This window comes from Lissotriton helveticus, chromosome 3_2 (assembly GCF_964261635.1).
Source record: "Lissotriton helveticus chromosome 3_2, aLisHel1.1, whole genome shotgun sequence".
Lineage (NCBI taxonomy): Eukaryota > Metazoa > Chordata > Amphibia > Caudata > Salamandridae > Lissotriton > Lissotriton helveticus.
Window position 1 is genome coordinate 236612394 of NC_136062.1, and position 20904 is coordinate 236633297.

The window sequence follows — 20904 nt, forward strand, 5'->3', positions numbered from 1 at the left end:
CAGGGGAGCTTTCAGCTTCACCCCTGTTTTCCCACTAGCTTGGCAAGACACACACGTCCGACAGTAGGTATCAGACGCCACTCTCATCCGAGGCCAGTAAAAGTGGGGGACAAGCCGGGCAAAGGTCTTGTCCTGACCCAAGTGACCTGCCAAGGGTATGTCGTGAGCCAGTTCTAGAAGAATGGCTCTAAAACATTGAGGGACCACCAAGGCCCCGGATGAACCATGTCCGGGTGCCTTGGGCTCACTGTAGAGGAGTCCATCCTCCCAGTAAATCTGATAGTTCCCTACAACGTTCCCTGCTGCCTGGGCTTTGGCCTGTTGCCGCAGTCCCTCAAGAGTAGGACACTCCTTCTGAGCTTTGCAGAATTCCTCCCTGGAAGGACCTCCCTCCACATGCCACTCAGCAGGGATGGGTAGGTTCTTCAAGGAAGTAACATTCTCCTCCGTGGACTCCAGATCCACCTTCGCAGGTGGCCTATCTATCTCACGAGGTAGAGATGTTGAGGCAGGTTCCTCCTGCCTACTGTCCTTCTCTTCTCTGGCAGCTGGCTGGGCCATTGTTCCAGGCTCCAGCGTAAGCGAACTCCCCCTCCGGGTAGTCGCGGACCTTGTGCTGACACAGGCCCAGTCAGGTGTACCCAGCATCTCAGAATGAGTCCGGTATTCCACCTCCCTCCAAGCATTGTGCTCCATGTCATTCCCCAGCAGACAATAAACTGGCACGGCAGGGCTTACTGCAACTCGAAGTGAACCTGCAATCCTTTCCCACTCAAAGGGAACCTCGGGCACGGGGTAGTGGCCCATTCTGCCGTCAGCCATCGCGGCGGGGTGGAGTACATTGGGAATCACCTGCTCTGGAGACACCAGTTGACTTCTCACCATAGTCATACTGGCTCCTGTATCTCTCAGAGCTTCCCCTCTCTGGCCATTGATGGTGATCCACTGCCCATACTTGGTAGTATTTGGGGGCACCTGAATCTTAGGAACCATCTCCCGTTCTCCCAGGGACACTAAGGTGACACCCGCCCACTCACCCCCCTTATCTAAGGGCAACTCCTCCCCGAGCGCTACACTGGCTACTCCCGGGGCTTTGCCTCCGGTGGGAGGGGGTGGTCTCTTTGGGCATCTGACATCTCCCTTATAATGTCCAACACCACCACACTCGAAGCAGTGGACAACCCTTGGCTGCTGGCTTTGGCCAGGATGAGGGTTTCTGGGCGGGTTAGCCTTAGGGATGAATCCTCTGCCCCTTCCTTGAGAAGTATTTTGTGGACCTTTTGAGAACTCCCTCTTATTATCTCCCCCCTCTTTCTTCTGGGGGGTGCCCTGTCCGGACTTCTGGGAATCCCCTCCAGTCCCCTTCGAGGACACCCGGGTACTAGCCCAGATGTCCGCCTCCTCAGCAAGCTTCCTGGGGCTGGTCAGCTTGCTGTCCACCAGGTGTTGTCGCAGCTCGGGAAAGCATTTCTCGAGTAGGTGTTCCTTGAGTATGAGGTCATATAAACCTTCATAGTCCCCTACCTCGCTGCCTTTCACCCAACCCTCCAAGGCTTTTTTTGCATAATCCAAGAAATCCACCCAATTTTGTGTGCTTAATTTGTGACTCCCCCTAAACTTCTGACGGTATTTTTCCGGGGTTAGCCCAAACTTTTTCAACAGCGCCACTTTCATTGTAGGGTAGTGGGTTTGCTCATCCCGCTCCAGGGCCAACAAGGTATCCCTGCCAGCAGGTGGCATGTACTTATACAGCCCACCCCCCCAGTGGGTTTCCAAGATCTCATGGGCCCTTAAGGAGACCTCATAGGCGGCTAGCCACTTGGCAATATCATCACCTGGGGTGTAACTAGCAATGACATCCTTGGGCAAGTAGGGTCTGGGTTCTCTGGTGATCTCTTTGTTTTCGCTGCCACCATTGTTAGGATTGGGGGACCCTAATGTTAAGGCTTTAAAGTCTAGCTCCTTTAGTGTGAGTTCGTGGGCCAACCTCCTGCTCTCCTTCTCCATTTCTAATCTGGCTAACTCCAATTTCATTTTCCTCTCTTCCCTCCTGTCCTCCAGCTTGGCTTCGGTAAGGCTCCTCACTGAGACACTGCTGCCCTCCCTTGAAAATGTCCTGGGACCTGTCAGCAGATTCCCCCCTTCAGTTTGGTACAGCAGGCCTGCCCCAAGGACAGTGTCTTTATCACTCTCTTCTGTTTCCTGATCCTCCTCTGTATGAGCTTCCACCCATGCCCTCAAGCTTGTCTGCAACTCGCTTTTCTTGGCACCTTTCTTGAAGAACACCCCCTGTCGTTGACACCACTCTCTAAGTTGGGCCACAGTGTAGGTTTCTATCTCCTCAAGGTTAAATTCCATTTTTCAAATATGGTATCAAATGGGCATGTCAGGGCTAGGGTGGCTTGCGGTCTAGGGCCCGCCCCACTCTGTAGCGTGCCCTTGTGTGGCAAGATGCATCTGGCAACATTGGGTGGGCGTTGGTGGCTGATGTGTGCAAAACCTGCTGCAAAACACTGTTAGCCCCCTTTGTAGAACTGTCATTCAGTGTTTAAGTGTTCCTGTGTGTTTAAACCTGTGTTTTCTCCCTCTCCGCCTAATGCGTGAGGTTTTGCACCCTGAAAGCGTCCGCGTAATGCGTGAGCTTTCCCTGTCAGGTCGCATGCGTGAGCTCGCGCTTGGGCGTTGTCACGTTATCTTACGCGACCGCGCCCAAGCTGCCGTGCTCACTATTCCTAGCGTTTCAGAGAGGAAGCAGGGGGTTCTTGTTTCTCCGCTGCGTTGTTTATCTTTTGGCCTTCCAGGAGCTGATTTCTATCGGAGGCTTCAGAGAGGTTCCAGGGGGCGTGGCAGCATGCAGTTTCTTCGGCGATCGTTCTGCTGAATTGAAGAGAACGCCGAGGGTATTCAGAAGCTTGCCTGATCTCCATTTCAGTAGAGTAGGTCGTACTCTACAGGTAGGGGAGAGAACTTGAAGCTAATTAGCCATATTACTGTGGATTTACAAATAAGGAAGTAATTAATCTAAACCCAATTTGCATATTGAATGTCACAAGTCTCTGATTCATTTTGTGTATTATCTTTGCGCAATACTACGCTCCCCATCTGAAAACTGAGTAAAATCTTTTGAACTGTTTATTCTTTGATCATTACAACGCGCTATTGTATTGCTAATTTATGGAACAGTTTTGGCGCAATTCATAAGAATCTTCATCAAGTGATTTCTCATGTGAATGTGTGAATACTTTGTTTTGATTGTGTTCTGAGTAGGAAACTCAGCAAATTGTCAGCACCAATCTATGCCCATGGTAAAGAAATCTATTTACTGGAAAGGCGTATTATTTCGTTTCATTGAAGAGGAATTTCTGTCGCTATTTACAACAAAAAGTCGCAATTTACAAACTATAAGGAAAAGGCTTGTACTAGTGATTGTGAACTAGTGGCAATGGCCCAGAATACAGTTAGTCTCTGTTAATTGCAGGGATTTTGGAATCCTTTTTGTTGCTGAGGCTTGAGTTAGGAAAACTCTCAGTTTTGATTTAAAGGTTCATAGTCTGGTATTAGGCTTGAAAGTATTTGTTGTTTAACTTTTCCTTTTCAGATCTCCTTCCCTGCTGTTCCCTTCCTAATTCCCTTTTCCCCCCCGCTTGATCACTCCAAGATTCTGTGTAATTATTACATTCGGAATTGGAGGTATCGAGAGGTGGGTCCTTATAACTTCACGACAGACCCCGAGGAAGACTTCGTCTGACAGAATAGTGAGCCCACGAATTATTTTCCTCCCGGTCTGATCGTGAAGTCATAATGGCTACAATCAATGATTTAATGTTGGCCATTGTGCGTATGCAAGCAGATTTAAAAGAGACTATGAATGCAACCACTGTATTAGCTGCTAAAGTAGATAATATTCAACTGCAAAGAACCCCTCTTCCAGAAGATGTTCAAGATACTGGTGCTGGTAGGGCAGCTACAAACATTGCCGTTACTGTTCCACCCCAGATCCCTTTAGCAGCTCCCGAGCGTTTTTCTGGGGATTCTTCCAAGGTACAGATCTTCTTGACTCAAATAGAACTACACTTTGCTTGCAGACCAGCTGCGTTTCCAACCCCTCAGTCCAGAATAGCATTTCTAATTTCTTATTTAACTGGAGATGCAGCAAACTGGGCAGTTCCTTTGGTTAGACAAGATGATACCTTGTTATATAATTGGAAACGCTTTGTTGAAGAATTTGAAAAAGTTTTTGATCGACGTACTGTGACCTTATCTGCTGATCGAGAACTACTCCAATTAAAACAAGGAAACAGGGATCTGGTTGCTTACTTGTCACATTTTAACAGATTAATAGCTGAAACTTCTTGGCCAGAAGAAAAGAGAGCGGCTCTTTTCTATCAAGGGTTAAAAGACGATCTAAAAGATGTTCTGGCGCAAATTGACCCACAACCAACAGTGTGTTCTGAATTGATCAATCTAACCCTACGTTTAGATCATAGACTCTCTGAACGAAGATCAGATAGGAAAAGAGTTGATAAACCTACTTGGAGAACGGAAACTAAATCCAGACCTCAATTTGCGCATTCTGAATCTAGTTCTGAGCCAATGGAAATCGGGACCCTTAGACAACCTTTATCTAAAGAAGAAAAAGACAATAGGCGCAAGAATGGACAATGCCTTTATTGTGGTCGCAAGGGTCATTTTGTGAAGGATTGTTTGACGAAACCAAAAGGCAAGTTTTCAAATTTCAGTAAGACAGCAGCAATAGAAAAAAACGATCAGAAGTCGGAAAACTAACTTGCCCAAGATGTTTTAAGGGAGATCTCTTGGGAACCATTGCCTTCCCTTCAGTCAATTCATGTGTGTCCAACTACAAAGCACATTTCAGATTAGCTGTCCAAATTCGGTTAACTCATGAAACGTGCCAAATGGAGGTTCTAATTGATTCTGGAGCAACAGGTAATTTTGTAGATTTAGAAACTGCTCAACGCCTGCGAATAATCTGTGAACAAAAGGAAACTCCGGAGATTGTTCAAGCAGTTGATGGGAAAATACTTGCTGGAGGTCCAGTAACCATGCAAACTACTAAAGTGACTATGTACTGTGAAGATGTTAAGCAACAGTTGCATAAGGAAGAGATACAGTTTGATGTTATTCAAGCACCTCAATATGGCTTTATCCTCGGGATGCCTTGGCTTTGTTTACATAATCCGTTTATTGATTGGCAAAAGAGAGAACTGAACTTCCTGTCTGAATACTGCCATTCTACTTGTTTAAAAACTTCTAAACCAACCATAAGTCAATTGGCCACTGCTGAAGAAAAAGAGACAGTCCTACCTAAAATTTATAAGGAGTATGCAGAGGTTTTTAGTGAAGAAAAGGCAGCCCTCCTTCCACCGCATCGTAGCTACGACTGTCAAATTGATCTCGTGCCTGGTTCTAGTGTCCCAAATTGTCGAATTTATGCTTTGTCAGAAAAAGAGAATCAACATTTAAGAAAATATCTTGACCAGTATTTAGAAAATGGCTTCATCCGCCCTTCCAAGTCCCCGGCAGCATCTCCGTTATTCTTCATTCCTAAGGCAAACGGAGAATTAAGAACTTGCATTGACTTTAGGGCCTTGAATAAAATCACAATCAAAAATAAATATCCTTTGCCGCTCATTCCCGTTCTATTGGACCAAGTCAAGAGGGCAGTGATCTACACGAAACTGGACCTAAGGGGAGCCTACCATTTGGTGCGCATTAGAAACGGTGATGAGTGGAAGACTGCATTTAAGACTCGTTATGGTTTATTCGAGTATTTGGTAATGCCATTTGGTCTGTGCAATGCACCAGCAGCTTTTCAGTTTTTCTTAAATGATGCCTTAAAGGAATTTTTAGACCTTTTCGTTATCGTCTATATAGACGATATCTTGATTTACTCCGATTCAGTAGCAGAACATGAAGAGCACGTCAAAAAGGTGTTGAGCACTCTCCAGTCGCACAACTTATATTGCAAGCTATCTAAATGCGATTTCCACGTTAGAGAAGTAGAATTTCTTGGGGTTCTCCTTACACCAACTGGCATGAAAATGACTGACAGAAAAATTAAGGCGGTTGCTGAATGGCCTACTCCAAGATCAGTCCGAGACATACAATGTTTCCTGGGATTTGCAAACTTTTATCGTCGCTTTATTGATCATTTCTCCTCTGTGGTAGCTCCCATCGCACGGTTATTGAGGAAAAAGGTGAAATTCGATTGGACTCCTGAAGCTGAAAAAGCCTTCCAGACCCTGAAGAAAGCTTTTACGGAAGCACCAATTCTAATGCATCCCAATGTCGAGGAACCTTTCATTGTAGAAGCTGATGCCTCTGATGTAGCCATTGCAGCCATCTTATCTCAAAGGCACCGCACTACCGGACAAATGCACCCAGTCGCCTATATGTCTCGAAAATTAAATCCAGCTGAACAAAATTACATTATAGCTGAAAAAGAACTATTAGCTATTCTTGAAGCTTTTAAAGAATGGAGACATTATGTAATGAGTGCAAGATTTACCGTGACGGTGTATACAGATCATAGAAATTTGCAGTTCATGAGTTCTGCCAGAATGTTAACTCCTCGACAACTGAGATGGATGATGTTTTTTGCTGAATATGATTTTATCGTGACTTATCGTCCTGGTCAAGACAATAAAAAAGCTGATGCTTTATCCAGAAAAGACTCTTCTTTGCATAGATTTGAAGGAACACCGCAATCAATAATTGACCCTGACAAAGTAATCTGTGTACTATCTGCAGATCAATTTTTGGAGAATATTCACGAAAGTTTTCCTCCTTCTCAGTGGAAACAATGGTTGAACCCAAGTTGTAATCAGACAATCAAAGAAGGGATACCTTTTCATGGAAAACAGGTTTATTTGCCTTCCAAAGAATTGCAAGAAACTGTGTTCAATTGGTTACATTCGCACCCCATGGCTGGGCATCCTGGTTCCAAAAAATCTGTGGAAAAGATACAAAATTTATTTTGGTGGCCAACTCTACAAAAAGATGTGCTTAAGATGTCTCAAGACTGTGAAACCTGTGCTAGATTCAAAACCGATCACACTAAACCAAAAGGTTTGTTACAAGCACTGCCAACGCCATCTGAACCATGGAAACACATTTCTTTGGACTTCATTACCGATCTGCCCTCTGTCAATCAACATTCAGTGATTCTAGTGGTCGTTGATAGTTTAACGAAGTATGCACATTTTATTGCTTGTAAACGACTGCCCACTGCTGGTCAATTGGCTCAACTGTTTCTGCAAAATGTGGTACGATTACATGGCTTGCCTTCAGTTTTACTTTCGGACCGTGGTTCACAGTTCTCCTCAAAGTTTTGGCAACAATGGTGTCGAAGTTTGCAGATTACCTCTAACATGTCCACCAGTTATCACCCACAAACTGATGGGCAAACCGAAAGACTGAATCAGACATTAAAACAGTACTTAAGATGTTATGTTGCGGATTCCAAGAGATCTTGGTTGGATTTACTTTGGATTGCAGAAATTGCATACAATACTTCACCCCATTCTTCCACGGGATCTTCTCCTTTTGAGGCTCTTTATGGATATGTACCTAATACTATTCCTTTGACTCTGCCTAAAGATATGAGTGATACACCAGCAGTAAGAGACACTGTGCAACTCATGCAGACAATACATCAACAGATTCACAAACGCTTATTGCACAGCAAAGAGAAGTATAAAGAACAGTATGATAAAAGACATCGTCCAGGTCCGACGTACGTTCCTGGGGATAAGGTCTGGCTGTCCACAAAAAACTTGCACTTTAAGCATAAAAGTATGTTTCAACCCAAATTCATTGGTCCGTATCCAGTGCTTCGTCAGGTCAACCCTGTGACTTTTAAGTTGTTGCTACCTAGATCTTTGCGGATCCATCCTGTGTTTCATACTTCCCTTCTGAAACCTGCTGGTCAAAACTTGGCTCCTCGGCCAGCTCCTGTTTTGGTTCATGGTGCGTGGGAGTTTGAAGTGCAAAACATACTGGATTCCAAGCGTAGGGGCTCCAAGTTATGGTATCTTGTTTCATGGAAAGGATATGGTTCTGAGAACGATTCTTGGGAGCCTGCTGAGAATATACATGCCTCTCGCCTGTTGCGACGTTTCCACCTCCTTCATCCTTCGAAGCCGGGCCCTAGACCGCTCCTGGGAGGGGGGAATACTGTCAGGGCTAGGGTGGCTTGCGGTCTAGGGCCCGCCCCACTCTGTAGCGTGCCCTTGTGTGGCAAGATGCATCTGGCAACATTGGGTGGGCGTTGGTGGCTGATGTGTGCAAAACCTGCTGCAAAACACTGTTAGCCCCCTTTGTAGAACTGTCATTCAGTGTTTAAGTGTTCCTGTGTGTTTAAACCTGTGTTTTCTCCCTCTCCGCCTAATGCGTGAGGTTTTGCACCCTGAAAGCGTCCGCGTAATGCGTGAGCTTTCCCTGTCAGGTCGCATGCGTGAGCTCGCGCTTGGGCGTTGTCACGTTATCTTACGCGACCGCGCCCAAGCTGCCGTGCTCACTATTCCTAGCGTTTCAGAGAGGAAGCAGGGGGTTCTTGTTTCTCCGCTGCGTTGTTTATCTTTTGGCCTTCCAGGAGCTGATTTCTATCGGAGGCTTCAGAGAGGTTCCAGGGGGCGTGGCAGCATGCAGTTTCTTCGGCGATCGTTCTGCTGAATTGAAGAGAACGCCGAGGGTATTCAGAAGCTTGCCTGATCTCCATTTCAGTAGAGTAGGTCGTACTCTACAGGTAGGGGAGAGAACTTGAAGCTAATTAGCCATATTACTGTGGATTTACAAATAAGGAAGTAATTAATCTAAACCCAATTTGCATATTGAATGTCACAAGTCTCTGATTCATTTTGTGTATTATCTTTGCGCAATACTACGCTCCCCATCTGAAAACTGAGTAAAATCTTTTGAACTGTTTATTCTTTGATCATTACAACGCGCTATTGTATTGCTAATTTATGGAACAGTTTTGGCGCAATTCATAAGAATCTTCATCAAGTGATTTCTCATGTGAATGTGTGAATACTTTGTTTTGATTGTGTTCTGAGTAGGAAACTCAGCAAATTGTCAGCACCAATCTATGCCCATGGTAAAGAAATCTATTTACTGGAAAGGCGTATTATTTCGTTTCATTGAAGAGGAATTTCTGTCGCTATTTACAACAAAAAGTCGCAATTTACAAACTATAAGGAAAAGGCTTGTACTAGTGATTGTGAACTAGTGGCAATGGCCCAGAATACAGTTAGTCTCTGTTAATTGCAGGGATTTTGGAATCCTTTTTGTTGCTGAGGCTTGAGTTAGGAAAACTCTCAGTTTTGATTTAAAGGTTCATAGTCTGGTATTAGGCTTGAAAGTATTTGTTGTTTAACTTTTCCTTTTCAGATCTCCTTCCCTGCTGTTCCCTTCCTAATTCCCTTTTCCCCCCCGCTTGATCACTCCAAGATTCTGTGTAATTATTACATTCGGAATTGGAGGTATCGAGAGGTGGGTCCTTATAACTTCACGACAGACCCCGAGGAAGACTTCGTCTGACAGGCACTCAGGAGAGAACTAAGAAGTGTAATCTGAGGACAACCTCCACCCACCACCAGGAGTAAATTTGGAAAATCAAAATTTAAATTTGGGAGACCGCTTGGAGAAAACTCCAGGTGTAGGCCCGTGGTAAGCACTGTGTTACTAATAAGTGGTTGTAAGCACAAACCCGTTATCCCACCGCTGAAGCACCAATTATGTTAGACCTAGGTTTTTCTAGACTACATAGGGTAGCCTGGCACAGAGCAGCATCAGCTAAACCCCCTCGAGGCTTTGTGTAGTGCTTACAATCTCACCCGCAGTAACCCAGTGAATGACCAACCAAAATAATGACACCACACCAATTTAGAAAAATACCGGTTCCTTTTATAAAATTCTTTGATGTATCTTTCTTTTCTTTAGAGCCGGGTTTCAGTTTCAGATCATTTAACCTTATCACATTCAATTATTGGTTCATCGCAAAACTCATTTGGCAATTTCAGTATTTCTCTACCCCCAAGTATGAAGGTCACGTTGAGAAATCCCTACAACTTAGAGTTGCAATCTCTTACATTCCCCATCTATTCGGGTTTATAATTAAACAGGCTTCTTTACAATAAATCATATCTGGTACATTACATTTCGCCAGGTGCAGCTCCCCCGCACAGCTTCATACAATCACGATTAGGCTCTGGTGCGAGTAGTGGAATTACTGGAGAAGACAAGCAAGATATTACATCCCTGAAGAACAGCTCTCAACACCCTACAAACTTATTAAACCACTGAGCCCATCAGAGTAAACACAGGTGCTGCCAGCCTTTCGGATATCGTGTCCTCCACCCTCCAGGATGTTCACCACCAATCACCTTTTGTTCCCCCAGAACTCTCTGGTGATCCCCACTTGGTTCGCTACCTCCCGTTTCCCTGAAGCCCCTCGGCTTCCAGCTTACTCTCCCTCACAAGTTCCGTTATGGGCAGGTAGTTTCTCACATGGATCACCCCCTCACTGAGAGGATTGTCTCGGGTTTGCTATATCTCCTAAATGAGTGTCACACAGGTAATTTGCTGTTTCCTTAAGTGTCCCCGGTTGTTCAGCTACTTGGGGTAAGTTCCGGCAGGGACTCGTTTGCTCCTCCCCGCCCGACCACTCTCCCACGCTTACTTGTGGTGTCTTGGCTTCTCTGCCCACTTGTGCTGCGTTATACGAGTGTCGGCGGCCACTGTCTCTCCCTTGAACCGCTGCTCCGTTACCGCTGCCTCAGTCCGCCGCTTCGAGCCGCTTCCTGATCCTCGCAGACGCTCTCCTCAGGCACGAAGGCTCCGCCCCCGTCCGGCCTCCTCCTGCAGTCTCCCCGCCTCTTCCGACGCTACCTCAGGTTCCTCCGGATGGCAACACGGTTCAGCTGGGCTCTTCCTCCTCTTCCGATCCCACGACAGGGATCCCACACGGCAGTGGCGCTTCCTTCGGGTAAGGTCAACAGCTGGTTCCGCCGCTTCTCTTCACAATGTGGACTCCGGGCTCATGTGCTGCAGTCGCGGCAGTTTTAACTCCTTGACCCCTGATTCCTTTACCATTCAGAGTGTCACTGTGTCCAGGTTCGCTTCCACTGCACACGTGCCTTCAGGGCAGGACTTCACAGGTCACTTGAGAGCCACACTGCGAGAGTGACTGATGGTTATAAAACTTGCCACGGAGTCTTCTGTTTCTTAATATGGTTGCTGTGGCAGTGGGGTTTGGTCAGCCTATGAGGGGTTACTTCCCAGTAGAGCAACAGCCGGCCCCAAAGGTCGATCTTGTCACTACTAGTGTGATATCCTCCTCCTCAAGTCGCCTCTCTCCGCACTGGTCACTTCCAATACTGTCCCAAAATGGCTCCCTGGTCACTGGCCGTTTATAGGCTGGCCTCAGACCCCTGAAAGCTACTAGTTGGTTCTGGAACCTTCCTCATGCTAGCCTATGGGTCTGCCACCCTTAGGTGACCGTTATGGCAGTTAGTAGCCACCATTTTAGGAATCAGGTTCTAAAAGTTGCTTTCTGTGAGGAAAACTAGGCCTTGGTAAAACAATAGGCCCAAGAAACACCTAGCCCCCACGAGAACACTGGAAAAATTCTGGTGGACATTAAAAAAAAGAAAATACATAACTGGATTCACTGGAGTGCCAAAGGGGACAAAATAAATAATAATTGTGAGGGAACTCACAGGGGCAGACAGGTCTAACACAGGGTATCGGACAAATTAAAGTCAGCGCTGAATGTTCCTCGGTGAATTTCTAAGTAGGTGAACAAAATGGCGCCACGTTTCTAACACAGAGCACAATGATGACAGAAGGTAAACGTACGCAGTGATGTCACACGTAAATCTGTGATGATCAGGACACGCACTGTTTACATGCAAAGCTCTTCACCTTCGCTCGAGACGTCGCCGCGCTCCTGCTCGCGGCGCATTCTGGTGTTCGCCGTTGTCATACCAGCACCATCGTTACAGGTGCATCAATTTTCAAATGATGCAATCTTCTCTTAATTTGTATAAGTTCATCTGATATACAGTCTGTGCAGTACCAACTCCACACATATCCACCACATGACTGACCTTGTGTGCAAGTTGCTCTGGAGGTCGTTATTCTTAAATCTCCATGTCGATTTTTCTCTTCTTTATCCTAAAACAAGATAAGATCTCCAAAATGAAATTTTTCATCCTGTGTGTCCTACAAAGGGGTGTATCCCATTGCCATTTTTAGGAACACAGGACACTTTAGAGGATAATTAGATGTTTATTGATGTATTGTCGTAACGACCTCCAAAGCCGTCTCCTCAGCTCCTCAGCCAAGCTCCTTCTGCTGGACTCCACATTCCAGATTCCAGAAGAAGAATCCTGTAGCTAGGAGCCTTACAAAACATAACAATTACAGAATATAACAGTAACCAACTGGAGATCCTGGCTGCGATAATCTCAGCAAGTGAGTTAGGTAGTTGTCGGGAGCTACAACCAACCGGATATTCTCCTCCGCTTCTTCCACATCCAACTCTTCACTCTGTGTGGCCTCTCAGACATGTCTTGATAAATAATCTTCAGGATTCTGAGTTTCAGGGTGTAGACAAATGTGAAATGATACTCCTGTAGTTGTAAAATCCACTTTTCGATTCTCAAGGGGGTTTTGAGGATGAACCCATGAATAGCAGAATGAGGGGTTTGTGATCCGTATGAATGACAAAGGGCTGGCCATATAGATACAGGTGGAAATGATGGCTGACCCAGTGAAAAGCAATGGCCTCCTTTTTGATGTGGAAATAGCGTTGTTCAGTCTCTCTCAGGGCACGGCTGGCATACGCCACTTGAGCCCTTTACCCGTTGTTCTGCTTTTGGGATAACACCACTCCTAGGTCAGTAGGGCTTGCATCCACCGACAATTCTGATTCCCGGGAGGGGTTGAACACACCAGGGTGGTGTCAGCTGACAATGCTAGCATTATTGCTTGGAAGGCCTTTTACTGATCAGGTCCTCATTTACAGATTGTGTTGGTCTTTGTTAGCTCTCTCAACCGGGACTGTGAGGTCCATCAGGTTTTGAATGAACCATCCACAGTTTGTGACCATACCAAGGAAGCTTCTCACTCCCATAACATTAATGCACACCTGTGCTGCCTAAATGTCCTGGAATTTCACTGGGTCGGGCAGTACTCCATTCTAGGATAACCAAAGAACACTATTTCCTTCTGAAGAAAAACACACTTTTCTTTGTGAAGCATGAGAGCATTGTCTTTCAGTCTTTGGAATGTGGCGATCAAGGTGTTCTTCCAGCGTGGGGTCATGTACTAAGATGTCATCACTGGCATTAAGGAATCCCTCAAGATTAGCTAGCACGCTCCTTATGGTGTCCTGGAATACTTCAGCTGTACTTGAAACACCAAAACTGAGGCGCTTGCACCTTTTTAGGCCCATGTGGATGGAGAAAGTAGTGATGGCTCGAGACTCAGCATCCAGCGTCAGCTGGTGAAAGGCTTCCTGCAAATCCATCTTGGAGAACCACTTGACACATATCAGAACGTCCCTGGGTTGTTTGAGTTTGCACGCTACAACAATCAGGACACCCACAGCATTGGGCAGTTGACCCTTTCTATGATGTCGGCCTGTTCTGATTTGTCTAGGTCTTCTTCCACCTTTGGCCTGAGGTGAAATTCACTTTGCAGTGTTTAAAGGCTGGATTGAGTCATCAATATGGAGGTGTATCAGATGGTCTTTAAGGCACCCTATGCCTTCAAACACGCGTGCAAATTTGGTTACCAGATCATCCACACTTTCCTGATGCACACTGAAGGCGAAAGTGGCAAGCTGAAGACACTCTGAAGTTCTGCAGCTTAGCAACATCCCTGAGCCTCCTTTAATGACATGCACTTTGGTATGAGTGGAGTGAGATTCATGGGCAATTTCTGTCTGAAAACTCTGGCAAGTGGGAGTGGAGTTGTAGACCCATATGCGAACACCTTCGTAGAGGTGAGACACAAGGTAGGCTGCACATGAAGTGTCTGCATTACTGACTGCGCCATGATGTTGATGGATGCTCCAGTGTCGATCAAAGCCTGCACTTAATGACCACCAAGGGCATTACACTTCGGGATGTGTTTCCGGGGACATACCTGTGGCTGCATGGTATGATTGATGTGGACTGCCCCTTCAATGTCATCATCATCCATGTCTCCCTCGTCCTCTGGGATGTTCAACGCATGCAGAGTGTTGACAGGTTTCGTCTTCTGACCCTTTTGGGGCATTGAGGAGCGCATTCCTTTGCAAAATGGCTCAGTTTGTTGCACGCAGAGCACATCTTTTCTTGTGCTGGACATGGCCCTTGGTGTGGGTAAGGACCTCCACACCCATACCATGTTTTGAGTGCAGGATTGGGCTTGGTGCCCGTTTTCCTTTTTTGAGGGGTTAGGAGAGAGGTGAGACAATGGGTTAGTTCATCCCATCACAAGTTGCTGCATGCTGAAAGCAGTGCAGCCTGTGATAATGGAAGGAGAGGCTTCACGGGTACAAATGCACTGTCACACCAGTGGAGGGTTACAATGACCACACGGTGTCCACCTCAGGCCCCTTTATTTACTCTTGTGGCCATGTCATGGCCTGGACCATGGGAACATGGTTGGAGGATTTGTTATGGCATCACCCCTCCCGTTTTATTACAGAGTGGGCTTACCCACTGACAAAAACATAACATAGGCCAAGGAGAGGGCAAGGCTGAGGGGTTAGTAGTGAGCAGAGTCAATTACTAATGGATAGTTATACAGGTGAAAATAAATAATCAACACCAATCTAAATTAAAAAAGCATACCACAGAAGCTGTGGAATAACATTGTTTTATAAGATCATCTATTGCATTGATGTGTGCTTCTTTTTGTGCTCCTTGCACCTTGGACAGCTCTTTGGACCTACCCATCATCAGCATGTCCGCTATGGGCATTCCTGGGACTTAAAGAATATTTATCTCAGTTTTACAGAGGAACACCCCTGGATGAATTGAGCTCAAATTTCAGTGTTTTCATCTGGTAACTGGCAGGTGCTAGTTAGATCTCTCAGGTGTGCATATAAAGTGTAAACTGACTCATCAGGTTGTTGTCTGGCTTGGTGTAGCAGGAAGCGCTCATAGTCAGGGTTTTCTAGTGGCTCGTAGTGTGCCATTAGGGCTTGTTCCAGCGTGCCATACGTGAACTGTAGTCCGGCTTTCATGACAGACTTACCCAGCTTGTGAATGGCTGCACCTCCCAAATGCAGAAGCATGGGATGTTGTCAGTCATCTTCTAATGCCACTTCTACAAAGTAGGTCTTGAGGTGCTCCACCTGTTCTTTCCACTTTGCAGCTTGAGCAGATGGGGGACCATTTACTAGGAATGGCTGACATAGCATTTTCTATGAGTCGCTAGAGTGGTTTGATCAATGAGCTACGGAACATGGTCTCTTCCCCCAACAGCAATCCTCAGGATGGAACCCTACCACCACTATAAAAGGTAATGTGTGATCAAAAAACGCAATTTCCCTTTTCTGAGCAGGCACAGATGGCTCAAACCTTGAGGTGCAGGGCTTTACACGGAGCTTACAGGCAAAGAAGCACTACTGACTGGTTTTCTATAAATAGGAATTGTAGAGCACTGGCAGGAGTACTGACACAACTCATAGCCCCAGTGCCTCAGATGTGGCTTATGCTGCAGGACGCCTTCTCCTCCAGGCCCAGCATGATGTCAGCAGCAGGTGGGCCTGCACTGGGGCAACTCGTAGTGGGGGGCCACAGACAGCAGCAGCTGATGGCACCAGGCCAACTCGAGGGCTAGTAGATGGCAACAGAGGCCACACTACACATTTTGGCCGTGCACCAAAGAGTGCATAGGTGGTGTGCCCCCGGGGAGCGAGAATTTGCAGCGGGGCACCGCAAAGCACGGTAAAGTGCATCAATGAGGCAGAGAGGTGGGGAGCAACGCAGGCACCGTATAGGGCCACGGGAGGCAAGAGACAAAACAGGAGAGAGGTGAGACAATGGGTTAGTCTATCCCATCACCAGTTGCCGCATGCTGAAAGCAGTGCAGCCTGTGATAATGGAAGAGAGACTTCACGGGTACAAATGCACTGTCACACCAGTGGAGGGTTACAATGACCACAAGGTGTCCACCTCAGGCCCCTTTATTTACTCTTGTGGCCATGTCATGGCCTGGACCATGGGGAAGATGGTTGGAGGATTTGTTATGGCATCACCCCTCCCGTTTTATTACAGAGTGGGCTTACCCACTGACAAAACCATAACATAGGCCAAGGAGAGGGTAAGGCTGGGAGGTTAGTAGTGAGCAAAGTCAATTACTAATGGATAGTTATACAGGTGAAAATAAATAATCAACACCAATCTAAATTAAAAAAGCATACCACAGAAGCTGTTGAATAACATTGTTTTATAAGATCATCCAGCTCTTTTCTGCTGAAGAGAATTCATACGACTTAGAATGTGACTACTCCCATCCCCTCATCTCACAATCCCTCTGCCTTATTTAGATGAGATGGGCCCACTAGCCTTCCACCCACTTGCTAGGACTGCTTGGTCAATATGTCAGAAGGTATGCCATATTTCGACCTTCCAATATGTATTTGTCCTGCTTGGGACCACCATGACTCATCCTTGTCAAGTACCAGGCATCAGGGATTAGATAAACGCATTGTAGTGCTGGTGTCCGCATCACCGCACTAAAATGGACTAGTCATGCATTATAGCACTCGTGGGACGCCCACAGTAAGAGACATGCTCAATGAGGCAGCTGCTCTACTAACCAACCAAGTGCTAAAATTGGTTTGCTTGTTTTAAAGCCCGACACTGCGCTTCTGCCTGTCAAATATTGTCTCGCAGTGAGTGTTTACACAAAATCGGCATTATATTATTTAATTTAAATGTGCGCCGGTTGCCTTATAGTGAAATTCTTTATTGTGCAGTTAATTAAAACTATTACAATATTCCAAAGCATGAAATATATTACCTTCATGTGCTGTTGTAAAATAGTTATAAACAATTAAAATAGATATATTTAAAATTTGATTTCAATTTACAGGATTTTTTTTGTTTACTTTTATAAGAGGAATAAACCGTAAGAATTGATAAATTATAGTTTTAGCCTATTTTGTTCTTTCGTTAAGTTCTCAAAATAGTTTAAAAATGTAATTATTTGACAGATTAGTTGTGGGTCCTTTGAGTCCAGTATTTTTAATATTGCCGCTCTACAGGTGCGGATACCAATTTCATTAAACTTTCTCCTGAGCAAATTCCGGCGACAGCATCCTAACACCGGACAGATACATATCAAATGTATAAAGACTTGTACTGATGCTCCGCATAGGTTACAATCTTTTGGGCCAGGGGTCCTCCAAATAGGTTGATCAGCATTCGATGGCAGTTTCCCCCTATTCGCAACCCTAAATACTTGGTTTTCAGGTGAGGTAGGAAAGTGAGGCCCAGGTATACTGCTGGTTCAGGCCTCATATAAGATTGTAAAACCATCCATGCATGCGCACGTCGACTTAAGATTGCTTTAGCATCGATTAATGAATGCAAGTTTGCCGCTTTTTTCATAATCTGCTGGAATGATGACCAAGGTAGTTTCCATTGCAAGAGATCTGCCATCTTAGTTATTTCCAAAGAAACATTTGGGTACTTTGCATACTGTGATTTTCGATCATTTTGCAGGGCTTCCCAGAGTGCTGAGTTTATATCTAGGTCACGATTAAGTCATATTTTGTGCTAAAATGTAATTGTGTCATACCTTTTGTGGAGTAGTTGTTGTTGAAATCCAATCTCTAGGCGTACCTGAGCAGGTGAGGCATCACTTGGCAGCCGAAATACTCTTTTGTAAACTCTGGTTTGTATTTTGTCTAGGATTGGTGCACTATTTCCATGGTGGACGACACTTCCATATGCAATAGTTGGAAGTAGTTTTGCTTTAATAACTGCCAAAAATGGAGTGAACGATGGACCTTTTAGCTGTTGTAGTACACTACAGAATGCAAATAATAAAGCAGTTCCCTTTTTTTGGATTGACTCACAGTGGGGAATGAATGAAAACCTTCGGTCCAAGTATATCCCCAAATATTTATAACTATCGACTACTTCCAACTTAGTGTTGTCAATTATAAATTTTGGCTGTTCGGGCCGACAATGAGTTATAATCATGACTCTTGTTTTTTTGCGTTTATTTCCATCAGATTTATTTTGGCGAAATCAGCTAACTCATGGATTGATCGTTGCAGTCCAATTCTTGTCTGGCTTAGAAGTACACATCATCTGCTTAGGACAGATGTGTTAGAGGCAATATACCCAGCCGTGGCAGATGTGTATTAACCCTATCTAGCCTTGGTTTTAAATTGGCCATGAATAAATTAAACAGGTGTGGGGCGAAAACGCAGCCTTGTTTTAGCCCTTCGTTGGTATAGATCCTCTTTGTGAGCCTCTGGCCATCGGCGATTTCAACCTGCATGCAGGTGTTGGTATAAAGATCCATGATTGGATTTAATATTGTGTCTGGTAGACCCTGGTGCTTAAGTTTGGCCCATAATGTGTGTCGACTAACTCGGTCAAAGGCCGCCTTAAAGTCCACGAAACGTAGGTGAAGTGCCTGTCGCTTTCGAAGACTTTTATCGGCAATAAGCCCTATTGCTAGTATGTTTGCAATTGAGCCTGTGCCACGTCGAAAGCCTGACAGATTTATATCGATTTTTTTGTTCTCATCGGACCAATTTATCAAATTGGTTAAAATCAAAGATGCATAGTATTTGGCCTCTGCATTTATCAACGCGATCAAGCGATAATTTGCAGAATTTGTGCGCTCCTCGGCTTTATATAGTGGGTTAATAATCGCTCCTCTTCAACTTTCTGGAATACGACTGGTAGTACCAATCATCTGGAACAGACTACTCATCTTACTTGCTCAATATTTGGGGTCTTGTAGGTAAATTGCCTGTGGGACACTATTCGGTCCAGGTGCACTATCAAGCCGACTTTTTGTTATGATATGTAAGATTTCTACTTCAGAATACACGAGAGTAGATTGAGGTGTAACTTCTTTTTGCTTTTCATGTGTCGTAATGGCAACTATGGACAGCTGATCTGATTTATTTATTGAAAATGTCGAAATTAAGTGCTGTACCCATGCATGCTCAGCGACGCAAGTCATGTTTATAGTTTTGGCGGTTCTGCTCATAGAATTCACCTGCCCCCAAAACGCTCTAGCGTCAGATTTCTTTGCATTGTATAATAATTTCATCCAAAAGTTATTTTCTTCAACTTTTTTATCAATCCAAATTTGTTTCTTGTATTTTTTCTTTAATAAACGTACCTCCCCCATACTTCGGACCGTGGACTTTGATATTGAGCCTTCCCGAAGGCCCTTCTCAGGTGCTTTGTTAAGCTTCGTAACGATTGACTGAAACAAATATAGTTATCTGTCCGTTTTTTATTTGTCTGTTTGGTCGACGTTCCTGCTTTAGGTAGACTTTCCAAAAAAACTGTCCATCTTTCTAAAATCGTTTTATGTTCTGACTCAAGCATTATCAATAGGTTTTTAGCTTTTAAAGCTACATCCGGTAAAGTGTTGCATGTCCACCTCAGACGTTTCAAATTGATTGTTGATATCTCCCCCTCTACCACTGGAGCTAGTAGGTGTTTAAAATTTGTTATTTTAAGTTCAATATGCTGAGCTGAATGATCACTCTCGATTGAGACTTCGATTTGGAAACTGTTTATTTGCCCAAAAAGTGGACTATTGTGTAATCCAGAATTGAGCTTGAACGCGGGCTAATGTGTGTACAATTGGCAGGTCTGTCCTGTTTTATTCTCCCGTTCAAAGCATGCATACCTAGATTTTCAAGGTCGCTTATCAAATGCTGGCCTACTTTATCATTGCGGTTTTGTTCGGGAAACAACTGTGTTTCTATGGCCCAAATTTCATTTGCTGCAAGAATGTTGTCTTCCTCTTCTTCACGATTTAGTAGATTTGCATTAAAGTCCCCAGTGAGAATTATCTCCCCAGATGGCTGTTCGAAGCGAAATTCCGCAATGACGTCAGTAACTTTCTTAGGTAGATATTGATTAGGATTATAGTGCTTGCCCCGGAATGTATGCCCAGATCCATTTTTATTATTTGCATAGCTGATGTTGTTGATATCAGCTGTGTTGCCGAGACTTTTAGTACTGCAGAAATGTAAATAGCAAGGCCTCCCTTAGCTCTTCCGTGTTGCTGTGTTCTTATTGCATTCATGTGATGACCTATTCTACCTGGAACATCCACAGGGGCTGTCAGACATGTTTCTTGTAGTATTATTATTTCATAATTGTCCCAGGACACTGTCTTTCCTTTGTCCTGTAGGATTCCTTTTGCTCCTGTGATGTTCCAGGATAGAATTTTTATAGAGGAAAGCTCTGTTTTGCCCGGTGCTCTATAGCTTCATTCTCCTGTCCACCCAGGAGTGGCCAACCTTAAGTTTATTTTTTCCTGTTGCTATGTGATTTTGCCATCTGCACCTTTGGCACCTTGCAATACCGAGGGGATCATATTTTTTACTGAATTTTTTATCTGGGGTATACTTAACGTTAAAAATGGAGATGGATAACGTTGTATTACTGCGATGTTAAGTGAAATTCCCCAGTCCTCAAATGTTGTGGTTTCTTGTAAAATGCCTGTTACTATCTCTTCATTCCTCCATGTTGCTATGGTGCCCTCATTTCCTAAATTGTTTCCAGGATGAACAAATTCTATTGCTATTAAGTCTGCAGACGTTAGATGTTGTAATGTTGGAATTTCAGCCATTAGGTGTAAAATATTTCCTCTATTCAAATATTTTTGAAG